The following is an 11,670-nucleotide window of genomic DNA, read 5'->3' as shown; positions in this document are numbered from 1 at the left end:
ACCAAGCTTGCACAAAGCTGGATGACCATCATATTGAACTGGGAAAGATAGAAAAGAAGGAAGCAGAAATCCAGCTCTCCCACCCCCATCCCAGATTCTTTGCAGAGCAGTCAAGGAAGTGCAAGTAAGTGAAGGAATTGACTAGAAAACCTGAATATGTCTTCTGAAGGATGGGAAGTGAAAGATACTTTTACTGGGCGGATGTTCCTCATCAGCCTATAGGTTTCCCTCTTCCTCTAGGCCTGCCCAGGCTGGTCCTCAGTTCCCAATCCAATCAATTCCACTGTCTCAGTCAGCAAGTATGTAAGTGTCAGCAAGAGCGCGTATGTCTGCGCTGGGCGCTGGGCGCGGAAAGACCCCTCCTCCCAATGAGCTTGTATTCTAATGGGCAGAGACGAGTACATATAGAAATATATACCGTGTAAATATAAAGTTAATAAATGCATGTATGGATATTTATATTTGTGTGTACATATACATACGTGCACACATATACACAAAGTAAATACAATACAGCTGGGGGGAGGGCACTAGTATTTGGAGCATCAGGAAAGGTTTCATCTGGAAGATGGTTTTTGAGTTGCATCCTTAAGGAAGAGGGGAACTTTGTGAAGAGAAGGTGACTATAGGGCAGCTAGGTGGCCCAGTGGATAGACTGCTGGAGTCAGGAAGACCTGAGTTCAAATCCAGTCTCAGACACTTACTAGCTCAGCGATCCTAGGCAAGTCACTTCACCCTGTTTGCCTTAGTTTCCTCATCTGTAAATAAGTTGGAGAAGGAAATGACCAACCACTCTAGTATCTTTGCCAAGAAAACCCCAAATGGGGTTACAAAGAGCCAGACGCAAATGAGCAACAACAAAAAAGAACTATGAGTATTTCAGGCATCCGAGAGAGCCTGAAATGGAAGAGAGACACAGAAATGGGAAATGAGAGTGTCATGAGTGAGCAGAGAGTAGGTCATTGTGGTTACAGAGTGCAGGAAGGGAAATAATGCCCTGTGAGGCTGGAGGGGTAGACTGAGGCCAAGTTGTAAATGACAACAAACAATGTAAAAGCTAAGCAGAGAATCTGATATTTTATTCTAGAGTAAAAGGGAAGCTTCAGGAGGTGACTGAGTAGAGGAGTCACATATTTAAATGTGCATTTCAGGAATTCTTTTGGCAGTTGTATGTAGAATGGATTAGAGTGATGGGAGACTTGAAATAAAGGGACCAGTTAGAGATTGTTACAATAATCCAAGTGAGAGGTGAGGAGGACCTGAACTGAGGTGGTAGGTAGTGAATGGAGAAAAGTTGCATTTGAGAGATGTGAAGATAGAAACTTCCAACCCCCTCCTAGCCACCACTCTGCTCCACACATGAACAATCTGTAGCAAAGCACTCAGGATGCTTTATCCTGATTTTCTGTCCAAGTGTCATGGTTTCCCCTCTGTAGGTACACTGTTAACTTCTTCAGAGAAATCCATTCAAGGTCTAGAGTGAGACCACCCAAGTTGGGGAACTCTAAGTAATCTGCTCAATTCATAGGCAAATATCTCACTCACCACATTTCCATTTCAAAGACCCTGTGGATAGGGAAAGTTGGTTATATCAGAAATTGGGGCCATTTGATTACTAAGGAAATTTATCAATGGTCAGGACATTCAAAGTTGTGTCCCAAGCCTGGGATTTCATCTTCCTGATTCACAAGAGGAATGGAAGTTGTTAAATGTAGCCATAGATTAGGCAGACTGCAGCTCCATATCCCATTTAAAGAAGCCGAGAATGCTAGGGTGGGAACTTTCTCATCTCTATCTGTTCCTCTGATCAAGGAACCGTAAATCTTCAGGACTGAGTAGTGTATTTTCTTGACAAAGAACTTAGCACAAAGTAGGAATTCTGTGCATATGTAAAAGGGCAGTCTTCTAGAAGTTCATGGTCCACTAAATCTGCAAGCCTGCCATGAGCAGGATGTATGAGACCTCCTGACACTGGTGTGGTGCTTTTAGTGGCCAGGATTTGACCCCTGGCAAAAAGGGAGGAGAAAACTAGAAGACTCCCAAATGCCTGGCAGAATAGATACGTATCGGGCCCTGGTTCTTTCTTTTCTTCTTTACATTGTTAAAGCCCTGACTACTTTGTGTTTTTCTGTCCAGAGTCTATGTGCTCCAGCATGCTGAGCATGGGAGAAAAGGGCAAAGAAAGCTATAACAAAGTGTCAAAGTATTGCCTAGTTACCAGCTGTTCTGGCCTGCCAAGATCTTCTTACTAAAATTACTTCCTGAGAAATTAAACTGTCAGCAGAGCAGGTCAAGAAGTTATGGAAGCAAAAATTAAACACATTTAGACACAGTGTAGCATCATCTTGGGCTTAGAGTCAGAAGACCTGGTTTAAGTTTGAACACCGTTAGAGTCTGTGACCTTGGCTCTGTCCATTTTTGGAAGACTGTCAATGACATCACAAGGTGATGTCTTGACTCCCCATGAATTGGATTGAAGTGAGGCAGAGCTGCACACAGTCATCAGCCTCACTCTCTCTTCCAGAGTCTTCGAAGTCCAGTGGCAAGACAAAAGTTGGGATGACTGGCAATGGCCTCGACTGCAGTGGATGACCTTGGCATCTTTGATGTCTGCCCTAGCCTAAGGACTCCACAGGGTCTGCTTCAACCACCTTCTTAGCCAACAAATCAAATTGTTCTCATCTCCCCATTCCGCCAGAGGAAGTGTTCACAAGCTTGGAATAGACACCGCCCCCCCTCCCCCTCCCACTGAACTCACTAACAGATTTCAGGCCTGTCAATTACTCTCAACCTGGTTTAGCCTATCTATCAAGCAGATTTTTTTCAGAGTATGGCTGCTGCACATACTTACACCTTCTTGGAGCCACAGGTGAGACTTGGGTGAAAGGTACACATCAAAGGTGGATGAGTGGCCCTGAAAAGGGCTCAACAAACCCTCACACTAGAGGTGCTAGTCGTCCTCAGCACTCTTGCCTCTGTAAGACCTTGGGCAAGTCACTTATAATTCCTCTGAATCTATTTTCTTATCTGTAAAATAAAGAAATTGGAATGCAAGAGCTCCAAGGTTTCTTCTAGCCGTAAATCCTATAACCTATGACACACGGATGTCTGATATCTTAGACAAAACATCCGGATTTTTTTTTTATCATTTTGACAATCTATCCAGATATTTAGTTGAAGCCTACCTTTCCAGGCTTATCACATCACTGCCTTTCACATACTCTCCCTTCCAGCAGACTTGCCTATTTGCTGTTCCTGACATAAAACAGTCCTTCTCTCACCTCCACACAGTTGAACAGACTCTTTGCAGTGCTTAGAAGGCACTCCTTTCCCCACCCCCACCCCCACCCCCCCACACTTTTGCCTCTTAGGCTCCATAGTTTTCTTTAAAGCTCACCTTAAACTTCACATCCTACCTGGAGTCTCTTCTGATCCTGGCAACTGGGGGTGCCTTCCCTACCTCCAGTGGTGGGGGTAAATGTTTAACAACAGACTCGCATAACAATATATGCCTGGCATTCTTTTAAGTTTAATCAGCATTATTAACATTTTCTCGATTACTTTCTTAAGTTTAGACAATCAGTAAAACCTTAAGTTAAACCCTGATTTTTAGCATTTACATTTGGGAAATGTAAATGCTCACACAGAAAATCTAACAATTAGCTGCCCACCATACAAAAACTACCTTGTATATGTGTGTGTGTGTGTATGTGTGTGTGTGTGCATGTACACTAGAGACACATATATACACAAATACATACATATTTATTTATATGTGTACATGTTATTTCTGAGTCTTCGTTTTCTCTTCTATAAAATGGGAGTGGGGATGGATTTATTTTCTAAGCTCCCTTCAAGCTCTAATCTATGATTACAAAAAATGTAACTCTTTGAAGGCAGGATTTTTGTCACTTCTGTCTGTGTATTTCCGGTCTAGAAGAGTGCCTAGAATACAGTAGGACCTTAATAAATGCCTATCAGTTGATAGATTGAAGCCCATTTCTGTTGGGCTCATAGAAAGCCTGACTTCTATGGTGGGTATGAGTATTGGGGGAAGGTGGGCAGGGAAGGGGAAGAGAAATGCTAGGCCATGGTGGTGCCAAGTGCTTTACATATATTATCTCATGTGATCCTTACCAACAAACCTTCGAAGTAGGTGCTGTTATTGTCCCCATTTTTTAGTTGCGAAAAAGGAAGCAAACAGAGGTTTTGACTCGTTCACACAAGTGTCTGACGGCATATTTGAACTCGTCTTACTGACTCCAGGCCTAGCATTTTATCCCCACTGTTACCTAGCTGGGGAAAAAAATGGCATATTCACAGCAGATAAAGTTATCAAATCCCATGTACTCACAGTGTCTTTCCTTGCACTCATCATCCTCTACTACACACACACACACACACACACACACACACACACACAAAAGCAAAAGTTTTCTAGACTTTACAAGGAAGCTGCTTAGTCATTCCCCCACTGGGGACAAAAGTGAGGTGTGTCCAGGAAGCTAGCTACCCTTACTTTTAGGGCTGAGAGCAGGAGTATGCACCAGGAAGAGAAAGAGGTTGGGGAGGGGGAGGGGGAGAAAAGATCGGTATGAGGGAAGGAAAGGAGACTGGGAGGAGAAGGAAAGGTAGGTAGGAGGGAGTGAAGAAGAAAGAGTAGGAAAGTGAAGGAAGAGGTGATGAGGAGGATGACTAGGTTGAGGGGAGAAGAAGCAAATGGAGGGGAGGAAGGAGGAAAGGGGAGAGAAGGAGGAGGAGGAGAGATGAGAGAAAGGTGTAGAGAAGAGGCATAGGTAGCAGGGAGATGAGGAAGGAGTGAAGGCAGAGGGAGAGGAGGAGAAAGGCATAAAGAAGGAGGCATAGGTAGGAGAGAGAGGAGGGGGTAGAGAAGGAGGAAAGATTGGTAGGAAGGAGAGGAGGAGGGTGTGGAGGGGGGTGGGGGGAGGGAGGAGGGGGAGAAAGAAATGGGTCACTGCCTGGGGCTGGCTAGGGCAACTGCTGTGCTTAAACTTTTATTCCAGGAACAAATCTTTCCTTTTCTCACCAATGACCCAGATGAACTGACCTTCCTACAGCAATAAAGTGCCTGTGTGTTGGGGGGGGGGGGGGGGGGAGGGGGGGGGGGAATAAGACTGGTTAAAATGACTGACTCCACAGTCTTGGGGGTGAGAGTTCTCTGGCTAAAGAAGAAAGATTCTGACACTGACCTTGAGGAGGGCACAGAAGAGACAGAGAAGGGGGTGGGGAGAGGAGGAGAGAAAGATGAAAAGCAAGGCAGAGATTTGGCTAAAGTTCCTGGCTCTGTCTACCTGCCAACATTTCCCATCCTTGCTCACTCTTCATGTGGCTTCCTTGATTTCACACATTTTCCCTTCAAGCAGGGGTTCTTAGTCTTACTTGTATCGAGGACCCCTCTGGTGATCAGTAGACCCCCTCAGAAGTGTGTTTTCAGTGCATAAAGTAAGATACATAGGATTACAAAGGAAAACCATTATAATGAAATAAAAGTTATAATTTTTTTAAAACAAGTTCACAGACCCCAGGTTGAGAATGCTTTTTTAAAAGATGAAAACTAAAAGGGAACCGTTCGGAGGGAGGTTACAAGACAGTGGGAATCCATCCCAGGCGGAGGGGATTTTCCTGGAGTAAATCTGGGTCCCAGAATTACCTAGCAGCTATTGCTTCCTCCTTCCCCAAAAACAAAATCTTAAATCCTGCTGCTGAGAGACAGTGACTTTGTGAACTCTGGAACTCATCTCTCTTTGTGTCCTCTACCCCACGCTGGCCTCAGAGACTTTGCTTCCTTTTTCTTTGGCCAAGTCAGGGTGAGGATTCTATTTTTAAGGTGTCAGCAGAGGGCGATCTGGAGCTAAAGAATGGCGGGTCACTTCACCCCTGGGCTGCCTTACTAATGACTTTCTGCTCTACCAACAGAAGCCTGAGTGCATCACAAAGGAACATTGTCACACAGATTTTTCTCTTCCCTATTCCTCAAAGAAAGATCCACCACCCTGATGCCCTCCCCTTCCCCCTCTCCTAGCGTCTTCATTCCCATCATTATCCCCTTCCCTTCCCCCACCACCTCCAGGAAACTGCAGGAAATGAATAAGACAAGTCTTCCCAGATGGAGAAAATTACCTTTTCTGTGGGGAAAACTTCAGGGAAATGGTCACATTGCCATAACTGAAGAGAGTTCTTATTTGGAGACTGCATGGTTCAGTGGGTAGAGTGCTCTGGGTTGGAATTTTGCCTCTGATGCTTGCTTACTAACTATATGACCATGGGCAAGAAACTTAATGTTTTGAACTCTGTTTCTTTATTTGCAAAGTGGGGATAATACCCGTGTTTGTTACTTCATGGTGTTGTCTTAAGGTACTGTGATATAATACAGAGTATTCCCCAAAAGTGTTGGGATGAGTTTAAGTTCTAATAGCTCAGAAGGGCACTGAGACTTTGGGGACAGGCTGTATTTTTAAAGTGCTAGACAAATGTCAGTTTGTTCTTCATATAAATGCTCATGTAGAGGCTAGTGTGGGATCCTGGAGCTCAGTGGAGGCAACCTCTTCAAAGCAGTCCACATCCCAGCTTGGTCAAGGGAGCAGTGTTCAAATCCTGTTTCAGACACTTACTACCTGTGTGACCCTGGGCAAGTGACAATGAAGCTTTCCAGCTCTCACTTTCCTTATCTGGAGAACTGGGGGTGGGGGTGGACCAGATGGTTTTTCAAGTCCGTTCTACCTCTAAATCTGTAATCCTATAATGCTGACTTCTCCCTGAGAAACAACTGATTAGTGATGCTTCTGCCAACAGCTCTGGCTAAAAGATAAAACTGAATAGTAAATTTCTAAAAAATACTAAAAGTATGAGTTAAAAAACTAAATTGAATTGTAACAAAAAAATGCCAAAAAAAGTGCGGGTTGAAAGATAAAATTGAATAGTAATTTTAAAAAAAACTACTAAAAGTGTGAGTTAAAAAACTAAATAAATTGTGGCAAAAAAAATATTTTTAAAAAAGTGAGTTAAAAAACAAAATAGAATAGTATCTCAAAGTCTGGGTTAATTTACGAGTAAGTGGGTCATTGACAAAAGGAGAAAAAGAGGGTCATCCTTACATCTTCATCCTGCATCCAAGTGGTTTTAAACAGAGAGAGGGATGAAACTGGAAGAACAAAGGTTGGGCTAGATTGCTAGAGGACAGGCAGCTCAGCAGGGGGCATTTGTGAGTACTTCAACAAGGGCTGAGAGTATCAACCAGACTTTTGTTGGAGAGGACTCGGTTTGGATAATAAGGCTGGTTCCTGATTGACTGTTTCTTTCATTCCATCTGGCTGAGCAACCCTTAGTAGGACCCCATTTCTTAAGCTCTGGGGAGAAGGTGAAGACCATGCATGCATAAGAATGAGCTTTTTCTTCCTGGTCACAGCTGTGAGCCCCAGCCGGTCCCCAGGAACTTTAGATGTGATTATCTAGTGACACACAGAATAGAAACTTCCCTGGGTTTTTCATTCTCCTTCATTCTCCTCTCAGTACCACCCAAGCCACTGAACTGTGATGGAGAGAGGAATGCTAGGCTGGCCGAGAGAGAGACTTCAGGTCCCCCTTGGCAGCTTCAGAAAATCTATTCTCTCTCTGTTTGAGGGAGCTTTCCGATCATTTCTATTTATGCTCCATAGGAAAAAGCCTGGACATAGTTTAACTTTAATCAAGGAAAGCCTCTGATCCATTTCTTACCCTCTCTCCTTGCAGGAGTTAAAATCAATGCAGCCATTACTTTTGCTGTGTGCTTTATTTTAAGGATATGCTTGAGCTCAAAAGAATAAATGAATGGAAAACAAATTACTTAGCACTTTCTTTTTGCAGAGCACCATGTCTGAGAAGCAGATGGGAGGCCCTGGTCACTTAACACTTTTCTGTATTCTAGTTTCATCTTCTCCAAGAGACCATGAGCTCTTTGCGGGAAGGGAACTATGAAGTCTGAGACTTTCTGGTGTTCCTCCACCGCACCAAGCCTCTTGCTTAGATCCGGGCAGGAATTCCTCAAATACTTATCTACCTAAATGCCCATTTAATAGAGGTAAAAGTGGAACGTAGTGGTTAAATCACTTTTCTACGGTCCCATTCAATTCAATTAACCACATCAACTCAATTAATTCCCACCTCTTGGAAGACATTGTGCCATTGTGATCTTGTGTTACAAAGTAATCATCCATGCTCAGAGGTTTGGATGGGTGGGTGGGTAAACTGGGGTGTGGGGTGGTACAAGGTAACCAAAGAATGAGCATTATCAAGTGTGGGGATTGGGGAAAGGCAGGCACTGAGGTAGCATGGAGAATTCATGGTCTGCTTGAAGGCAGAACTGAGTGTGAATCCTGCCTCAAATACTCAGTAGCTGTATGACCTTGGGCAATTTGTTTAACCTCCTTCAGCTTCAGTTTAGTCGTCTGGAAAACAGGGGTAACAATATCACCCACCTCCCAGGAGTGTTGTAAGAATTAAGAGATTTTACATCCATACATCTATGTGTGTATACATGTATACATACACAGGTAGATACGTGGGGGCAAATGCATGTATCTATTATGTTGTGTCTGTATTCTCATTTGACTATCACAACCCTGGAAGGCAGATGCTGTTACATATAACACACACACGTATAATGTTACATACTTAATATATATATAATACAAACCCTTTTATATGTAATAATAACATCTGCTCCTAGGGTGCCACCCTCTCATTACCTATATACAATTCTATTATTATATATGTGTATACATACACACATGTAATAATCATACCATATATATAACATATACATACCCACAAACATATAACTATATAATATATTTAAATATATTTAAAGTACACACATACATATATATGTATATATATATTGCACTGCAAACCTCAATGTGTTATATACATATATAATAATATATACAGATTACATATCATTAATATACTAATATATACATATTATTAAGGCTTCTAGTAGGAGGTGACACCCACACTGAGCCTTGAAAGAAAACAAGGGTCATGAGAGGCCTGGGGACAGCTGGTATCAATGCATTGTGGCAAGAGATGGAGCCTTCAGGTCCATGGTTTCTCATGGCACAGCCAAGAACAGAGCTCATCTCTCCTGGCACTCAGACTGCCCCTTTCCGCCCTCTGTTTCTACATTCAATGGTTAGAGAGGAGCAAAGGACAAGAACGCATTATTGGCTTCTTTCCAAGAAAGCCTGAAATCATCTCAGCTTCTTTATCTTTTCCATTCAAGCACTACTGAGACTTGAACAGAGGCATTGACAAAAAAGTTAAAGCTCAAACTCAGTCTAGCTTACAACCTACTGTTCCATCCTTATCTCACTCCCCTTCCTTTGCCCTAACCCTGTAAGTGAGGTCTTGATTATAGCAGGAGAAGTAGCTTGGTGTAGTAGAAAGAATTAAGGAAAGACCTGGATGGCAAATGAATAGCCTCCTTATTTCCATTCCTTGGTATCCGTCTCTCTTGTTTGAGGCCCTACTCATCTACTGCCTCCTCCATGACCCAGTCACAACTTCCTGAGCCACAGAAACACAGAATCTGAGATTTGGAAGGGACCTTAGTGGGGGCCATCTACCATAGGCCACAGAATCCCTGCCATAGCATACCCTACAAGTGACCACCCAGCCTCCACTGGAAGATTTCCAACGGAGGGGTGGGGGTTAGGATGGATCACCTTTCAAGGAGGCCCATTCTGTTTTTATAGCTTTATAGGAAGTTTTCCTGACAACAAGCCCGAGTTTGCCTCTTTGTGACTTCCAGCCATCATTCCTCATTTTCCTTATCTGTGAAAGAGGGAAGATAACACCCATAGTTCCTCCTTTGTAAAGTTGTTGTAAGGGTCAAGTGAGATCATGTATGTAAAGAGTTCTATAAACCTTAGAGCAGCAGCTTCCAACCAGGGGCAAAAGTTCTTAACCTGAATAGGGTTCAGGGAGTCTCTGAACTTTTAGTATTTTGACATAATATCCTTTGTAATCCTAGGTTTTTATATTATTCATTTAAAATATTTTTCTAAGAAAGGATACAAAGGGTTCCATGACAAAAAAAAAAAAGAGTTAAGAACCCTTACCTTTACCCTTGGAAGTTTCTCAAGGGATAGAGAAAAATTTTGGTAAATAACTGTATTATCCTGCTGAAATTAATTTTTCTCGTTATTATGTGCATTGTGTGGTAAACTCTCACATTTACTTCTTTTCATATTCAATATTGATTATAGAAAGGTATACTAAGGGCCAAAGGGATACAGGGTCTTAAAAGGTTGGGAACACCTGTTTTACTATACTGTGTAAATATCAGCGGTCATTTCCCTTTTTCAAAACTTTCAATGACTCCCCAAGATAAGACAGGATGAAATAGGATAGCATAAAATTCAAATCCCTTAGCCTGTCCTTCAAAGGGGAACTCTCATCAAATAGCCTCATTTTGGGGAGTTTTTGGTTTGGTTTCTCATGAAATATGAGAGAAGTTTCTTGACTAAAAGGATAGAGAAGAAGGAACAACAGATAGTATGAGAAGGAATGAAATGGTTTACAGCAAGTGGGACAATGAATCAGTTAGGGAGGTAGAAGAAGATTGTCTTGCCACAGCGAGGTTCCAGTTGAGATTACATAACATACATCTGTCATCACAGCTTCATTTGGCAGCCTGTGAGGAAGAGCGAAAGCAGAAGATTGTGGGAGTAAGCCAAGGCTGAGGCTTGGCAAGCAGGATCAGTGATGGGCTCAGGGAGCAAGAGATTCAAGAGAAGACAGTATAGAGTTTAAGGGGTCAAGATGGGGAAGGGAGGAGTGTGCAGGGGTGATAGCTTTCGAAAAAACTATAGGATTGTGAGGGATTGGAGTTCATCATGAGAACCAAGAGCCAAGATTGGGTTGCAAGGCAAAGGGAGAGGTAGAATGCAATATCAGATAATGGAATTTCAGAGTTAGTAAATGTAGAAATAGTGCGATTGTGGGTGAGGGCAAAATCAGGGTATAACCATCTCTGTATATAGCTGAGGTAGGGTAGAAAAGTGAGGTCATGGGAAATCCTTGTATTGCATTCTACTATGCGTATGGAAATGTTCCCTTTATTTGGTATTTGTGAAGTTCAAAATTTGAAAAAAAAAAATGTGTATCCTATGAACTAAACCTTGGACTTCCCTGTAATATTATTGTTTAATTATAGAAAAGCAAATTAGTAGTCTTGTAAGATTGATTCAGGTTTGAAGTCTACATTTTTCCCCATCATCCTAAGAAACATAAAAGTCAACAAACATTTATTAAGTACTCACTATGTGCCAGGCACCTGTGCTAAGTGCTAGGAATATGAAGAAAGACAGAAAAAGCAATCACTGCTTCCATGGAGCTTGCAGTCCAATGTGAGGGGAGATGGGAGGAGACAACAGGCAAATGACTATGTACAAGTGTATGTATGCATACATGAGAGAGACAGAGACACAGAGAGAGAGAGAAAGAGAGAGAGAGAGAGAGAGAGAGAGAGAGAGTTTTTCAAGTGGTTGTTTGTTTTTACTACTTTTCTCTGTGCTGATTGATTTTCAACCTGTGGACCCTTGGACTCACATGCTACAGGATGATAAATGGGAAAAAACCAAACTGATGAAGGGAATCCATGGCTCTTCA

At 42.5% G+C, this 11,670-nt stretch overlaps 1 long non-coding RNA gene across 1 annotated transcript; it reads left to right on the top strand.

The window, feature by feature from the left end:
- The first annotated feature begins 30 nt into the window (after positions 1 to 30).
- LOC140527451 (uncharacterized) lies at positions 31 to 3,054 on the top strand. Its single transcript, XR_011974807.1, has 2 exons — positions 31 to 124; positions 2,525 to 3,054. It is a non-coding gene; the product is annotated as an uncharacterized lncRNA (long non-coding RNA).
- The last annotated feature ends 8,616 nt before the right edge of the window (positions 3,055 to 11,670 follow it).

This window comes from Notamacropus eugenii, chromosome 2 (genome assembly GCF_028372415.1).
Source record: "Notamacropus eugenii isolate mMacEug1 chromosome 2, mMacEug1.pri_v2, whole genome shotgun sequence".
NCBI lineage: Eukaryota > Metazoa > Chordata > Mammalia > Diprotodontia > Macropodidae > Notamacropus > Notamacropus eugenii.
Note: the sequence above shows the minus strand (reverse complement) of the source record. Positions and strands in the feature narration are given on the sequence as shown.